We start from the raw sequence: 17,486 nt of genomic DNA on the forward strand, positions 1-17,486 counted from the left end.
ATAGCTCACAGCCCACAACAGCTTTTTCCCACAGCCACAGCTCAACCAAACACACCCTTCTTCTTCTTGTAGAAGTCCCTCTTTTTGCCATCTCTCTTCTTGTATGGCTTGTTCTTTTTCTTCTCATCTTCATCTTCATTGCTTGAGTCATCTTTCTTGCCCTTGTTCTTGTTCTTGAACTTGTCTTTCTTGGGCTTTGTGCATTGATGAGCTAGATGGCCAAGTTCCCCACAATTGTAGCAATCCATCTCGGAGATTGGCTTTCTTCTTAAGCTAGTGAAGAACTTCTTCTTGCTATCAAACTTGATGCCACTCTTGTTTAGCTTCTTTAGCATCTTGGCGGTCTTCTTCACCATGAGAGCAAGACTTTCTTCATCATCTTCTTCATCACTTGAGCTCTCATACTCAAGTCTTGCTTTGCCCTTATCTTGGCTAGCTTTGAATGCTAAGTCCTTCTCTTTCTTCTTTGTAGAGGATGAGCCATCTTGTGGCGTGATGTGCATGTACATCTCATGAGCATTGATCTTTCCCAAGATTTGTGTCGGTGTAGCGGCGGAAAGATCACCTTGATGTAGCACGGTCACAATGTGCCCATATTTGTTAATGGGGAGGACACTCAAGATCTTTCTCACAACGTCGGATGGTGACATTTGAGTAAGTCCAAGCCCATTGACTTCCTCTACAAGAACATTTAAATGAGAATACATCTCATTAGCACTTTCTTTAGGAAGCATTTCAAATGAATTTAGCTTTTTAATCACAAGATGATAGCATTCCTCACGCTCACTCTTGGTTCCCTCATGGAGCGCACAAACGTCCGACCATAGTGCATGGGCGTCTTTGTGGTTCCTTACACGGTTGAACAATTATTTGCAAAGGCCTCTAAAGATGGTGTTGCGAGCCTTTGCATTCCATTTTTCATAATTAACCTCATCGTCTTGTAGGTTAGTAGCATCCCGAGGTTTTGGGAAGCCTTGTGAGGCGGCTCTAAGAATACCAACGTCTAGAGCTTCTAAGTACGCCTCCATGTGGATTTTTCAATATGGAAAGTCATCTCCCTCAAAGATAGGAGGAGGTCCATCCCCGTGAGACATCTTGCTCTAAGCGGTTAAGCTTAAAAATGTGAGCACGAGGCTCCGATACCAATTGAAAGGATCAAGATGCCCAAGAGGGGGGGGGTGAATTGGGCTAATTCTAAATTTTCTTGTAATAATCAAATCCTACGGTTAGCCCAATTAACCCCTTGTACCTAGAAAAGTGTTTCTATTAATGTAACGCACAACGGACTTGCAACCTATGTTCCAAACTTACTCTAGCATGGCAATTCTATGAATGTAAGAACAAGTATTGAATTGCTCAAAGTAAATGCTCAAAGTAAATAGAGAGAGAGGAACGCGGCGATGTTTTGCCGAGGTATCGGAGAGTCGCCACTCCCCACTAGTCCTCGTTGGAGCACCCGTGCAAGGGTGTAGCTCCCCCTTGATCTGCGCAAGGATCAAGTGCTCTCTATGGGTTGATTATTCGACACTCCGTCATGGCGAATCACCCAAAGCCGCTCACAACTTGAGTTGGGTCACCCACAAGCTCCGCCGGGTGATCACCAAGCTCCCAATCACCACCAAGCCGTCTAGGTGATGGCGATCATCAAGAGTAACAAGCACAAACTCTCACTTGACCATGCGAAGCCTAATGAGAAGATGGATGCACACTTAGCTACTCTTGATTCACTAATGAGGCTACTCTCTTGGATTCTCAAATCTCAAACACCTCACTAGGACCTTGCTCTTCTTGGCACTCACAAACGTGTTTCTCAGCTGTTGGAATGAGCAAAAGTAACTCCACACACGAGTGGAGCTTCTATTTATAAGGCAGCCTGAAAAATGAACTGTTATGAGCTTCTGCGGGGTGACCGGACGCTCCGGTCGTACTGACCAGACGCTCCGGTCAGTTCAACCCACGAACCAATGAAAATGTGTTGACCGAACGCTGGCAGGGTCCGGTCACCACTGACTGGACATGTCCGGTCGCATTAAACCCTTACTGGAACCTTACTGTACTCGACCGGATGCTGAACCTCCAGCGTCCGGTCAATACTGACCGAACGCGTCCGGTCACAGATTCTCTTCTCTAGAACCTTACTGGAGTCGACCAGACGCTACCTCTCAGCGTCCGGTCACTTGACCTCTCCAGCGTCCGGTCGCACTGAACGCAATCTGCTTGATCAAATGAACTGACCGGACCCTGCGGCCAGCGTCCGGTCAGCATTTGACCCTCCATTCACTTCCAACTCTTGATCATATGTGAATGAAGTTTGCTCCAAAGGATCTTAGGCATTCATAGGAGCTACCTAGAGCTAGTTTTAACAAGTGTGCACCACACCTAACTCACTAGACTCAACTAGGTCAAGCTACCCGTTCATACCCCCTTAATAGTACGGCCAAAGGAAAAACAAAGTCCTAAACTACTCTAAGTGTCACTCCAACTCCAATCGACACTTAGAACTAGTCATCCTTAACCTTGTCGTCCATCCTTTGAAAACCGAAATGATTTCCATCGTAGGGGCATGACAACCTTGATTGCCCAATTGATCTCCATTACCATGACCTAACTTACTTGTCTCTACAAAACACATGTTAGTCATAGTAATCTTGTTTTGTCATTAATCACCGAAACCCAACTAGGGGCCTAGATGCTTTCAGGGTCATTGTTGTTTTTCCCTCTCTTCGGTTTTGTAGACATGTCCTTGACATAGAACACCTGATTCACATCGTTGGCAAGGACGAACAGTTCATCTTTGTACCCAATATTGTTGAGGTCCACGGTTGTCATTCCATACTGGTTGTCGACTGCTACCCCGCCTCTAGTCGCCTTTACCCATTAGCACTTGAACAAAGGTACCTTAAAAGTAGGTGCATAGTTTAGTTCCCATATCTCCTCTATGCGGCCATAATATGTTTGCTTATTTTCATTAGGGTTGGTGGCATCTATGCGGACACCACTATTTTGGTTGGTGCTCCTTTTATCTTGGGCTACTATGTAAAATGTATTCCCATTTATCTCATACCCTTTGTATGTGAGGATATGCCACGATGGTTGCCTAGCCAACAAATATAATTGCTCATCAATACTCTCATCATCCTGACATTCTTTTCGCAACCAGTCGCTGAAAGTTTCCATGTGCTGATGCGTAATCCAAGCTTCAGACTTCCTTGGAAACTCGGATCAGAGCAACTCTTTATGTGTCTTGATATACGGATCCACCAAGGAGGAGTTTTGTAGAACTATGTAGTGTGCTTTATTAAAATAATTATCCTGCGTACCAATATATGGTTTCTTCCCTAGTGTCCCCTTTCCACTTAGTCTCCCCTCGTGTCGTGATTCAGGAACATCAATCAGGTCAAGGTCGGGAATAAAGTCAACACAAAACTCAATGACCTCCTATGTTCCATAGCCCTTGGCGATGCTTCCTTCTAGCCGAGCATGGTTGTGAACATATTTCTTTAGGACTCCCATGAACCTCTCAAAGAGGAACATGTTGTGCAAGAACATAGGACCGAGAATGCTAATCTCCTTGACCAGGTGAACTAGGAGGTGTGTCATGATATTAAAGAAGGAAGGAGGGAACACTAACTCAAAGCTGACAAGACATTGAACCACATCATTCTATAGTTTAGCTAGATCCATTGGGTCGATTGCCTTCTGAGAAATTGCATTGAGGAATGCACATAGCTTCACGGTGGCTAGACGTACATTTGGAGGTATAATTCCTCTTAATGCAACTAGAAGCAATTGCGTCATGAGCACGTGGCAGTCATGGGACTTTAAGTTTAGGAATTTCTTCTCTAGCACATTTATTATACCCTTTATATTTGAGGAGAATCTAGATGGTACCTTGATGCTTGCTTGGCATTCAAACATGCTTTCCTTCTCTTCTTTGCTAAGAGTGTAGCTGGCAGGACTTAAGTAATGGCATCCATCATCTGTCTTCTCTAGATGTAGGTTGTCTCGTTCTTTCAAACACCGCAGGTCCTGTCGTGCTTCAAGTGTGTCCATAGGCTTTCCATACACACCCATAAAGCCTAGCAGGTTCACACAAAAATTCTTCGTCAGGTGCATCACGTCAATCGCGCTACAGACCTCTAGGACTTGCCAATAGGGTAGCTCCCAAAATATGGACTTCTTCCACATGGGTGCATGACCACCAGCGTCGTTCGAAATAGGTTCGCTGCCATGTGCCTTTCCAAATACTACTTTCACATCTTTGACCATATTGAGTACATCCTCACCAGTTCGGTTGCCCGGCTTGGTCTGGTGGTCTGCCTTACCTTTAAAATGCTTGCCTTTCTTTCTTAGGGGGTGATTCGCAGGAAGAAATCAACAATGGCCAAGGTACATGACCTTTCGACATTTGTTCAAGAATATACCTTTAATGTCATTGAAACAGTGCGTGCATATATTATATCCCTTGTTTGATTGTCCTGAAAGATTATTTAGAGCAGGCCAATCATTGATTGTTACAAACAACAATGCTCGCAGGTCAAAGTGCTCCTATTTGTGCTCATCCCACACACGTACACCTGGTCTGTTCCACAAAAGTAGAAGTTCTTCAACTATTGCCCTCAGGTACACATCGATGTCATTGCCAGGTTGCCTTGGGCCTTGGATGAGCACTGGCATCATAATAAACTTACGCTTCATGCATAACCAGGGAGGAAGGTTGTAGATACATAGAGTAACAGGCCAAGTGCTATGATTACTGCTCTACTCCTCGAAAGGATTCATACCATCCGTACTTAAAGCAAACCTTAAGTTTCTTGTGTCATTTGCAAACTCCGGGAATTCTCTATCGATTGCTCTCCACTGGGACCCATCAGCAGGGTGTCTCAATATATTGTCTACCTTATGGTCTTCTTTGTGCCATCGCAACAACTTTGCATGGTCTTTGTTTCTAAACAGACATTTCAAGCGTGGTATTATAGGAGCATACCACATAATCTTGGCATGGATTTTTTTTGTGGGACGTTCGCCCTCAACATCACTAGGGTCATCTCGTCTGATCTTATACCGCGATGCATGACATATCGGGCATGCATCTAACTTCTCGTATGTAACACCTCGGGTGTTAGCCTTGCATAACTTGACTTGCATAACATGAGCATGAGCATCAAGCATTCATAAATCATCATTTACAATTGAAATATCTGATAGAAACATATGAAACATTGCTTGTTATTTCGTGTTTCTTGTAACATATGCATATGATCATGTGCAAATAAATGCTAGTGTGTAATGTTGGTCACTACAACACCTTAGCTACACTTAGACTAACAAAAGGAACCTTGTTCATGAAGGCCACATTTCATGATCAAGCACTTAAGCGATATTTCATGTGATTGACCTGGATGGCTATATGAGTGACTACTACATGAAAAGCTTAAATAACCTTGCAAATTGTTTAAACATGCTTAGAGTATCATCATGAACAACTTTGGTATTAAGTGCTAAGGCTAGTTTGGTCATTTAGTCATGGTTTGTGTATGTAGCATGTTTTCAAAGTGACATGTTTGACTAAAGTTGAACTAGGTGTTAGGGACCTTGCATGGAGGAGTTCACTAAAGCAAAGTTGTAGTGTTTGACATAAGGAACAACTTTTATTTTTATGACATGGACTGATTTAGCTTCTAACATGCTTGAATGGGTCCCACAAAAACCAGCAAAATCCAGTTTTCAACACTTAACAAATTTTCCTAAGTAGTTGATCGACCGACCGACTGACAGCCAAGGTTGGGCACGAGATTACTCCATATCTATTGCGAATTAGAACTCGATCATTGAACAACAATGGTAGCTGGTACATGGGTCTACAAATTCTATTCAGTAAGTTTGCACGAAGGAGCCACCGATTAGCCGGTAAATCAAGTTGAAAACGCGCTGTCAGGCTCGGCCATCGCGTTCTGACGAACTAAATCAAGTCCAGCGCGTTGGCTTCAGTGGCCGACCGGTTTCAGTCACCGCGCGCCGCGTGGAGGTCGCCGTGGCCGCGCGTCGCCAGCGCCCTGACCGCGCAGGCCACGCCGCGCCTGGGCGCGCCTTCATCACCGCCAGCACCCGCCCGAGTCGCCCCGCGCTCCCATTTCCCTTCTGGCGTCCCTTCTTCCTCGCCGCAGCGACAGCCGAGCTCGGCCCGCACCTCCGCCGTCGCCATAGCCGTCACCAGCTCGTCCTCGCTGCTCCTTCGCCACCGCAATAGCACCACCGTCTCCCCTGCACCCCGTAGCTTCTTCCCGTGCCCGCCATTCGCGTTCGGTAAGCGTCAGCGCCGTGAAAAGGCTCGTCGGAGTTCTGCCGTGAGCCCCGTCGTCGTGGCCACGCCGCCACAGTCCTCCTCCCGCTCCGTTAGCTAGCGCGCTAGGTCCGCCGTAGTACCCTGGTGCTCGTCTGAGCCTTAGATCGAGCCACCGAGGTCGTCACCGGCGTTTTGCCGTGGTTCAGCTCCGCCGTTCCGCCATGGTCGCCGCCGGCAGCTCTAGAGTCGACCATAGGCCCGGCCAAGTATACCAATCAACGCGCTAGGTCATGTAGGTCGTATGGTGATGATGTCACCGCCGGCGAACTCACCGTCGTCGAGTTCTCGCCGCGCCGTGACGAAGCAGCGCCGCTGCTCTGCTCTGTGTCGATGACGCGTGGGGTCCCCTGACCAGCGAGTCCCACCAGTCAGCGACAGCAGTAGTGAAGGATAGCTCATTTGATCCAGTTTTTGATTTCTTTTGTTATTTTTGTATCCTTAGTTTGGTAGCTCCTAAAATGGTGAAATAAATATGATTGTGTTGCTTAGGAAGTGTAGTATTTAGGAAAAATATGTTCTTGACTTGTACAGTAGATATTTCTAGAGATTTAAATAGGGATTTCAAATGTGCTTTTGAATGCATTCAAATTTGTTTATTTTATATCTAGAGTTCCTGTGCTCCAAAAATTATGAAATTTTTTTTGGTAGGCTATTCTTGTCATACATGAGCTTGGATAAAAATTTGAAGACCAGTGCATGTGTAGATCTATAGTTATAGATTTTTCTTTTATAAATAGTTAATCCTTGCATGAATTTTTATAAATTAATTATGAGTCCAAAATTCATGAAATTTGTTGGAGGTGATACTAGTACCATATGGATGTTAGGAAAAATAAGAAATCTGTTGCTTGACACTTTTCAATAGGATTTTCCATTTATGCTATTTCAAGCCTTGCTTCCTTATCATTTTTGTATAGGATGTTCTACTTAGTAAAATGACATGAAACTTTTATAGTAGTCCTTTGATAGCATTAGTAAGGCTCTGTAAATTTTTGAGAATTTATTAAGCACATCTGATATATATTTATTATTTAACCTAGATATCTAAATAAAATGATAAAGGCAATTTAATAAATAGTTTGGGCTTTGCCATTATATTATCTTAACTATGTTTGGTATGCTTAAACTGTTGGTAGGTTCTAGGTTGTCAATTTGTGGATGATTACATAAAGTAGAAGTGCTATTACTTTATATTGCATGTTAAATCATTTCCGGACTGATTCTAGAGTATGAGGAGTTACATGTTGAAACTGATGTAGACTGTAAAAATGGTTAATAACAAAGTTGTAGAAAATTTGATAAGCTTTCCAGAAAGTCCAGGATCACTAGATTTGGAATTGTAAAACTCCAGTTATGAGTAAAACAAGTAGATATTGTTTATGGCATAGTCGATGCTTTGTAGAAGTAAGTTAAGTAGTAAGCGAGAAGAGATATGCACCTACTCAAACGACGTGATGCACTTGTTAACATATATGCATTCGTAATACTTATACCATACTCATGCATCTAGGATCGGAGGAAGAGATCACGTTGCTGGAATTCGAAGAAGCAGAGGAAGGGAACCCGCAGGAGGATCCGCAAGCCGCAGCTCCCGAAGGCGTGGAGCAGAACCCTGAAGAGCTTCCGGAGTGCCCTGACCATCGCCCTACTTCCTTTCTGCGAGGCAAGCCCCGGAGCATTATAAGTCTCCCAGTAATTTACAACTGTTTACTTACGTATTTATGATTGATGCATTAGGTTATAAGAGTTGAATGAAACCACTTGATGCATGTACATTCCTTGTCCAGAAATTACACCTTTAACCGGTATAGGTCCAGGATCGAATATATGCTTAGCCATGCTTAGACCGGTAGAAGTCGGGTGATTCCTGTCACCTGCGAGATGTAGGTGGATACCGGAGCACGTTTGGTTATAATGGTTATCGTGGAAAAGAACCATGGTTAATGTAAATGGAGACCGGGCGGGATATCGATAGAAAAGCAACAAGGCATGGAGGTCTTGGGTGTGGATCTATCCCCGTCTGTGTCGATCAAGGACCGTACCGTTGTTGGAACTTCTGACAAGATTGAACGCATGCCTCTCACTTAGCTGGCCGGATAACTCGTTCCGACCGCGAAGCCGAGTAATTCAACTCAGGCCGGGAATCGTTCTGTTGTGCGCTCCTTCCGGGGGACGATCAGACTGAGCCCAAGGGCAGGCTTGGCCTGAGCATCCTGGCATCTGGTGTTCCAGATTGTGCGGCGCGGTACGGACCCGCGAAATGTGTACCTGAGTTGTACCAAAGGTGACCTAAGACTATCGTGGCTGGTAGATCTGGGTTTGTGTTAGGAATAAATTCCCAGCTGGTAGAAATCGATTCGAATCGCCGTCTCTCCCGGATAGTGAGAAACTTGGCTAGCTCCAACATCGTAGTAACTGTGTTATGAAACATGATGGTTCAGATGAATATGGAATTACAATACCTGCTATGGTTACTATTGTATGATTCTAAATAATATACCACATGTTTGGCACAGGATAGTTGCTAATCTAGAAATGGTTAGTTATAATTAACTTGATAAAGGAATCATAATTGTACAACGGGTAATTGCCTTTTACGCAAAATGTTGTCCAGTTACGTCCACTTATACAGCCTTGCATGATCCTTGGAGTCATTTTATTTCTGGTTCATGACGGGTAAGTCTAGCTGAGTACCTTCTCGTACTCAGGGTTTATTTTCCCATTGTTGCAGATGGCACTGTGTATCATGGTTATTGCAAGAGTTGCTTCTATCCCGCTGTGGATGAGGAGTAAGCCTTGGGCAGGCTTCCTTAGTAATTCCTATCTTTGCTTTTGTGGATCGTGATCTGGCATGGCACTGTATCAAACTATGTTGGCAACTTTATCTTCGAACTTATTTGCTTCCGCTTTAATTATCAAACTTAGTTTGTAATAACTTTCTATTCGTACTCTGATGATGAAACGTATCTGTGAACTTTATGTAATATGTGGCATGTATGTTGAATCCTGTACGATCTTGGTTGTTGTAAATCGTTTATCGAGACCCGTCGCGGTACTCGACGGACTACCGGGTTTATATGGGTTCAAGTATGACAGTGCGACCGCTTGCAGATTGCCATTGTACTTGTATTCTTATAAATTGGTCGGTTCTGCGACAGCTGGTATCAGAGCAAGATTCAACGTTAATTGTCACAAGTGTATTTAAAACAAAAGTTTTTGTTTTCCAAAAAACCCTTCTCTAGCAACTAATAGTCAAATAATAGGTATTTGAAATCTAAAGTGTGCCATTGATCACTTTCCTTATGCCCAAATTAAGGACTATTAGGTGGCTATTTAAGTACTAACATGGGGGTTTTTACTTCGTCGTCCATACGGCGTGCTATAGTATGGATGCCATTCACTTGAGTGGTAATGTATGGATCAAATGCCTCTACACCAAGGTAAGATGAGTGTATGACTGCAAGATGTGAGCATGCGGTCGGGAAGAGTTAGCTTTGGTACGGCTATGTATACATGCTTGCATGTGTATATGGTACGTATTTAATTGTGGGTTTAAATTCTTAACGGGTAGATTGATATGGAAGTATATGTATGGGTATACATATATGGAAGTATTTACAATTACATTCCGCATATTCATTATGGGTTTAGGGCTGAAATAAAATTTTATGCAGGTACACTAACAACGAAACGTGTAGCTCGACTAGTTACGCTATTTATGAGAGAACGTATGTATGCCACCGTGTCTACCGTTAGAAACAAATTTTTTCCTAAGTTTGTGAGGACGTATGGCACGAGCATGCATCATGTTAAAATACCATTCACATAATTACATTTGTTCCTCCCCTTATAAAGATTCTTACTCGGTTATGTAACTCTTATCCATTATGGCATTGTCTCACCAAGGGTACATGTTAATGGTGCAGATGGCACGCACCAAGCAGACTGCTCGCAAGTCCACCGGAGGGAGAGCTCCTAGCCGTCAGCTTGCTCCACATACCTGTCAACGTCACACGTTCCTTGGAGAGTTTGGGATGCCTACACTCTTATGGAGAGTGCTCAGCTATGTAGGCTATCCTGATGGAATGGAACCCCGCTACTTCTGGGCAAATGAGCGGTTGGGAGAAGGTCTCTTAGTTACTGTGGAGGCCGTTGTTCGTCCCCGAGGTGACGATTCTGAGTGGACAGGCTGGTGTTATGAGTCAACTGGTAGGACTACTGAAGAAGCAGCTGGAAGGGCAGCCTTTGGAATCTTGAGGGATATCATGGATCGTTTTCCTCAGGAGCTAGCAGCCGCCTTGGTTGGAGTCTTTCCCAGAGGTAACCCATCCACTGACTCATGGCAGCAGGCAAGAGGAAGATCTTTGGAAATTGGTGCAGCAGAAGGGCAGAACAGTGATAACCCTGCAATGAGCGCCATGTTCGCAACGATGAGAGTGTTAGATGGAGTTGAGGGTAGCCTCAGACGTGTGTCTAGTGCTCTTGGTCATGCCCGTGAAGACCGATGTCAGCTTCAGAGGGAGCACAACATCGAGATTGAGAGGCTCACTGAAGAGATGACTAGGTTAACTCACCAGCGAAATGCAGCTTGGTCCCGAGAAGATGTCCTGAGGGCTCGACAGTTTGAGCTGGAACAGCAGCTGGCAAATGCGGAAGAATACAATGATAATCTGCATGAAGAGGTTCATCTACTGCACAATCAGCTCCACCCTTATGTACCACCTGGAGCCGCAGAAATGGATCTAGAGGGGTACGAGGAAGAAGAAGAAGAAGTGGCACCTGAAGTGGAAGTCGAACCTGAGGAAGGAAATGATTCTGCGTCTGACCTCGATAGTGACCATGATGAGGATTAGATCGCTTCGCATTTAGTGGAAGGACTAATGTATCACCTCTAATTATGTAATGGACATGTAGTTGAAGTTGGCATTAGTAACCAGACTATCATGTAATGTTAATCGCATGTTTGGACGAACGTCAATGCAATTTCCGTTCTTTGTCGGTAATCACGCTTTAAAATTTCATGCGTTATGAGCACGATAAGTGGTCAAATTGGTGATGTCGTGTTGCGAGAAGGAATTATTATGCCTCTGTTTTTATTGTGATTTTGAGAATTTTCTCCAGTAATTTCAGTTTGGCATGATTATCTAATTCATCTGCAATCTCTTGGCATCAACCAATAATCACTTATTGTTGCAACTTCGCAGATGACGCGCACCCGTGCAGGAGCTAGTAGCAGCCAGGATGGCAACCATGATGACTTGCCACCCCCACCCCCGCCGTCTGCTCAGGAGTTCTTTGCCCAGTTCCTGGGTAGCCAGAGGACAATGGAAGAAGCCTTGCGCCTTATCGCGCAAAACACTGCTCGTGGCCACCCACAGCAACCAGGGGCCGAGCCAAATCAGCACAGTTCCTTTAAGGAGTTTCTGGACACGAAGCCTCCGATCTTCAAGGTGGCTGAGGAACCACTGCAGGCCGATGAGTGGCTGAATACCATCGAGCAGAAATTTCGTCTGTTAAGAGTCACAGAACACCTGAAAGCAGAATATGCTTCTCATCAATTGCAAGGACCAGCAGGAATCTGGTGGACGCACTTTCTGTCGTCTCTGCCTGCTAATGCAAGAGTGACCTGGGATCAATTCAAGTTGGCTTTTAGGGGACACCATATTCCCCCGGGCCTGATGCGCATGAAAGCAGCAGAATTTATGAGGCTCACTCAGGGAACAAAGTCACTCACAGAATATATGCACGCATTCAACAACTTGTCAAGATATGCTCCCAGTTTCGTGGATACTGAAGAGAAAAAGATTGAGAGTTTCAAGCGAGGTCTGGGTACCAAATTAATGAAGACTATGGCAAACTCCCGATGTGCCACGTACAATGAATTCATTAGTGATGCCTTGACCCAAGAAAATCACAACAACATGCATGCAGTTGCTAAAGGTCGCAAGAGGGCATATGAGGCCGGTGCATCCGGATCTTTCCAGTCAAAAGCGCCTGTCACAGCTAGACCACAATTCCGTCCACCTGCACCCAAGTTCAGGCCTCCACCACCAAAAGCTCAGAATAACAGGCCACAGAAACCATTTTGTAAGGCGTTTACTATTGCCTTACCAAAAGGAAATGGCAATCAGGACAGCTCCGCCGGATTCAAAAGTAATCAACCTTGTTTCAACTGCAACCAACTAGGTCATTGGTCCAAGGAGTGCCCCCACCCCAAGAGGAATGGCAACCCCACGCAGAACAATCAGAGGCAGGTGAATGCCAGGGCACGTCAGGGACAAGTGCACTATACTGCTGTGGAGGAAGTGCCCGCCGGAGAAGTTGTCACGGCTGGTATGTTTCTTGTCAACAAGCACCCCGCTGTTGTTTTATTTGATTCGGGAGCTTCTCATTCATTCATGAGTCAAGCATTTGCATCTAGACACGATCAAGAAATAATAGAAGTAAGTAAAGGGGGTTTTAACATAAGTTCAGCAGGGGGTACTGTTACTACCAAAAAGATAGTCAAAAATGTACTCATTTTGATACAAGGGAGGGAGTACACAACAGATTTGATAATATTGCCGGGATTGTCGATAAGTGTAATCTTAGGCATGAATTGGATGAAGGATCATGGTGTTCTTATCGACACTAGCACCCGTACCATCATGTTGAGAGAACCCACGGGAGGGAATGCTTTTCTAGTTCCACTCTCCCGCGATTTCGAACCCCAACATTTAGCCTGTGCTATCCAAGCCACCACCATATGTGATATTCCCGTGGTTTGTGAGTTTCTGGATGTATTTCCAGAGGAATTACCAGGTCTACCACCGGATAGGGACGTGGAATTTAAGATCGAATTAGTGCCAGGTACCGCACCCATATCCAGAAGGCCATATAGAATGCCACCCAATGAGTTAGCAGAACTTAAGGTTCAATTGCAAGATCTATTGGACAAGGGTCTTATCCAACCTAGCTCATCCCCGTGGGGATGCCCAGCATTGTTCGTGAAAAAGAAGGATAAGTCACTAAGGATGTGTGTAGATTACAGACCACTCAATGCTGTGACCATCAAGAACAAATATCCGTTACCCCGCATCGACATCTTGTTCGATCAGCTAGCAAAGGCAAAAGTATTCTCCAAAATTGACTTAAGATCAGGTTACCATCAGATAAAGATCAGACCGGAGGATATACCTAAAACGGCTTTCTCTACTAGGTACGGCTTATACGAGTACTTGGTTATGTCTTTCGGACTAACAAATGCTCCAGCCTATTTCATGTACCTAATGAACTCGGTATTCATGCCCGAACTTGATAAGTTCGTGGTCGTGTTTATCGATGACATATTGATTTATTCAGAAAATGAGTCAGATCATGAAGAGCATCTGAGGATTGTCCTATCCAGATTGAGGGAGCATAAGCTATATGCTAAGTTTAGCAAATGTGAATTTTGGATGAGCAAAGTGCCTTTCTTAGGTCACATTTTATCTAGAGATGGAATTTCAGTAGACCCATCAAAAGTACAGGAGGTCATGGATTGGAAAGCCCCAACTTCGGTGCATGAAGTTCGGAGTTTTCTAGGGTTAGCAGGATACTATCGTCGGTTTATTCCAGACTTCTCAAAGATAGCTAAGCCTATGACCAGACTACTTCAGAAAGATGAGAAGTACCAGTGGACATCAGAATGTGAAACAGCTTTTCACACCCTCAGAACTTTGTTGACTACGGCACCTGTGCTAGCACAACCAGACATTGAAAAGCCTTTTGATGTATTTTGTGATGCATCAGGAATAGGTTTGGGATGTGTACTTATGCAAGAAGGGAGAGTAATTGCATATGCCTCTCGGCAACTGAGAAAACATGAAGTCAACTACCCTACACATGATTTGGAACTTGCAGCCGTTGTCCATGCACTAAAGATATGGAGACATTACTTGTTGGGCAATGTATGTCATATCTATACTGACCACAAAAGCCTCAAGTATATCTTTACCCAGCCAGAACTGAACATGAGACAACGTAGATGGTTGGAATTGATTAAGGACTATAATTTGGAAGTGCATTACCATCCGGGCAAGGCTAATGTAGTAGCCGATGCACTTAGTAGGAAGTCCCATTGCAACACTATGGAAGCGCTATTGGAAGATGGATTCAACTTGCTACATCCTGCGGTACTACACAATATCACAATCAGTTGTTCGCTTGAGGGCAAAATCATAGAGCTACAACAGACTGATGTAGGAATAAGTCACATCAAGAGAAAAATGCAAGAGCAAGAGACCCAACATTTTAGATTGGACGAAAGAGGTGTATTATGGTTTGAGGACCGACTAGTGGTGCCGAAAGACCGTGAGCTAAGGAATCAGATTTTAGAAGAAGCTCACTCGTCCAAATTGTCTATCCACCTGGGTAGTAGTAAAATGTATTAGGATCTAAGAACCCGTTTTTGGTGGACTAAGATGAAAAAAGAGATCGCAGCCTATGTTGCTAGGTGTGATAACTGCAGCAGAGTGAAAGCCGTCCATATGAAAACCGCTGGATTACTTCAGCCATTGCCTATTCCAGGATAGAAATGGGAGGAAATCAGCATGGACTTTATCACAGGCCTTCCAACAACGCCCCAAGGTCACGATTCAATCTGGGTCATTGTGGATCGTCTCACCAAGTCAGCACATTTTGTACCAGTTCACACAACATATCACGCGGGTAAATACGCTGAAATATATGTTGCCCAGATCGTGAAATTGCATGGAGTACCCAGGACCATAATCTCAGATAGAGGACCACAGTTCATAGCTCGTTTCTGGGAGCACTTGCACCAAGCTTTGGGAACCAAGCTAATCAGGAGTTCAGCTTATCATCCGCAAATGTCAGGACAGACAGAGCGAGTAAACCAAATCCTAGAAGATTTACTTAGGGCTTGTGTAATATCTTCAAAAGGTTCATGGGAGAAATGGTTACCTTTAGCTGAATTCTCCTATAACAACAGTTATCAAGCGAGTATCAAAATGGCTCCATTTGAAGCCTTGTATGGCAGAAAGTGCAGAACTCCATTGAATTGGATTGAGCCAGGTGAAAGGAGATATTTTGGTATTGATTTTGTCAATGAAGCCGAAGAACAAGTACGTATCATCCAACAACACATGAAGGCAGCTCAATCAAGACAGAAAAGTTATGCCGATAGAAGAAGAAGACCACTAACTTTTGAAGTAGGTGACTATGTGTACTTGAGAGTATCACCCATGAAAGGTGTGAAGAGATTTGGGATGAAGAAGAAGCTTTCACCAAGATATGTAGGGCCATACAAAATTTTGGAACGAAAAGGAAATGTTGCGTACAAGCTACAACTACCACCGGAGATGAGTGCAATCTTTGATGTGTTCCATGTTTCTCAGCTAAAGAAATGTCTTCGAGTACCGGAAGAAGCTATTGCACCCACCAACGTGCAGCTTCAATCGGATCTGACCTATGAAGAAAAGCCAATTCGAGTATTAGAAGTGATGGAGAGAGTAACAAGGAGTAAGATCATTAAGTTCTATAAGGTGGTGTGGAACAATCATAGTGAACAAGATGCTACATGGGAAAGAGAAGATTATCTGCAAGAAGTTTATCCCGCCTTTTTCCAAGAATGGTAGGTCTTGCAAATCTCAGGACGAGATTTTTATAAGGGGGAGGGGCTGTAACACCTCGGGTGTTAGCCTTGCATAACTTGACTTGCATAACATGAGCATGAGCATCAAGCATTCATAAATCATCATTTACAATTGAAACATCTGATAGAAACATATGAAACATTGCTTGTTATTTCGTGTTTCTTGTAACATATGCATATGATCATGTGCAAATAAATGCTAGTGTGTAATGTTGGTCACTACAACACCTTAGCTACACTTAGACTAACAAAAGGAACCTTGTTCATGAAGGCCACATTTCATGATCAAGCACTTAAGCGATATTTCATGTGATTGACCTGGATGGCTATATGAGTGACTACTACATGAAAAGCTTAAATAACCTTGCAAATTGTTTAAACATGCTTAGAGTATCATCATGAACAACTTTGGTATTAAGTGCTAAGGCTAGTTTGGTCATTTAGTCATGGTTTGTGTATGTAGCATGTTTTCAAAGTGACATGTTTGACTAAAGTTGAACTAGGTGTTAGGGACCTTGCATGGAGGAGTTCACTAAAGCAAAGTTGTAGTGTTTGACATAAGGAACAACTTTTATTTTTATGACATGGACTGATTTAGCTTCTAACATGCTTGAATGGGTCCCACAAAAACAAGCAAAATCCAGTTTTCAACACTTAACAAATTTTCCTAAGTAGTTGATCGACCGACCGACTGACAGCCAAGGTTGGGCACGAGATTACTCCGTATCTATTGCGAATTAGAACTCGATCATTGAACAACAATGGTAGCTGGTACATGGGTCTACAAATTCTATTCAGTAAGTTTGCACGAAGGAGCCACCGATTAGCCGGTAAATCAAGTTGAAAACGCGCTGTCAGGCTCGGCCATCGCGTTCTGACGAACTGAATCAAGTCCAGCGCGTTGGCTTCAGTGGCCGACCGGTTTCAGTCACCGCGCGCCGCGTGGAGGTCGCCGTGGCCGCGCGTCGCCAGCGCCCTGACCGCGCAGGCCACGCCGCGCCTGGGCGCGCCTTCATCACCGCCAGCACCCGCCCGAGTCGCCCCGCGCTCCCATTTCCCTTCTGGCGTCCCTTCTTCCTCGCCGCAGCGACAGCCGAGCTCGGCCCGCACCTCCGCCGTCGCCATAGCCGTCACCAGCTCGTCCTCGCTGCTCCTTCGCCACCGCAATAGCACCACCGTCTCCCCTGCACCCCGTAGCTTCTTCCCGTGCCCGCCATTCGCGTTCGGTAAGCGTCAGCGCCGTGAAAAGGCTCGCCGGAGTTCCGCCGTGAGCCCCGTCGTCGTGGCCACGCCGCCACAGTCCTCCTCCCGCTCCGTTAGCTAGCGCGCTAGGTCCACCGTAGTACCCTGGTGCTCGTCCGAGCCTTAGATCGAGCCACTGAGGTCGTCACCGGCGTTTTGCCGTGGTTCAGCTCCGCCGTTCCGCCATGGTCGCCGCCGGCAGCTCTAGAGTCGACCATAGGCCCGGCCAAGTATACCAATCAACGCGCTAGGTCATGTAGGTCG

At 44.8% G+C, this 17,486-nt stretch overlaps 1 pseudogene; it reads right to left on the minus strand.

Moving 5' to 3' along the window:
- The window catches only part of LOC136460130 (probable clathrin assembly protein At4g32285), a 66,438-nt pseudogene extending 49,333 nt beyond the window's left edge, over positions 1–17,105 (minus strand).
- Positions 17,106–17,486: the final 381 nt, after the last annotated feature.

Source organism: Miscanthus floridulus, chromosome 1 (assembly GCF_019320115.1).
Source record: "Miscanthus floridulus cultivar M001 chromosome 1, ASM1932011v1, whole genome shotgun sequence".
Classification (NCBI taxonomy): domain Eukaryota; kingdom Viridiplantae; phylum Streptophyta; class Magnoliopsida; order Poales; family Poaceae; genus Miscanthus; species Miscanthus floridulus.